This window comes from Triticum dicoccoides, chromosome 6A (genome assembly GCF_002162155.2).
Source record: "Triticum dicoccoides isolate Atlit2015 ecotype Zavitan chromosome 6A, WEW_v2.0, whole genome shotgun sequence".
NCBI classification, from domain to species: Eukaryota; Viridiplantae; Streptophyta; class Magnoliopsida; order Poales; family Poaceae; genus Triticum; species Triticum dicoccoides.
In genome coordinates, this window is record NC_041390.1 from 2,700,206 (window position 1) to 2,700,586 (window position 381).

A 381-nucleotide genomic window follows, 5' to 3' on the forward strand; every position below is an offset into this window, starting at 1 on the left:
GGAAAACCTTATACACAGAATCTTAGCAGCAGCGCGGTATAAAAACAGACGCTACTGCTAATTAGCAGCAATGAGCTTTAGAAAAGAGCGTTGCTAATGACTGACTAGCAGTAGCGCTCTAGGTGAAAAGAGCGCTACTATTATAATTGCCACGGTGTTGCCTCCAGGCTAGATATAGTAGTAGCGCCCTTCCCGTGGACGCGCTACTGCTAAAGAACTTAGTAGCAACGGTTTTGCTCAAAACTCGTTGCTGGTAAGTATGACCGCAACTAATTAAGTTTCGTCCCATACTGCTAAGCAAACAAGGTGTTTACCACCTTAAATATGTTGCTTCTCAACCTATCTCGAGCACTTGGTCTTCATTGAACTATATGTGTATGA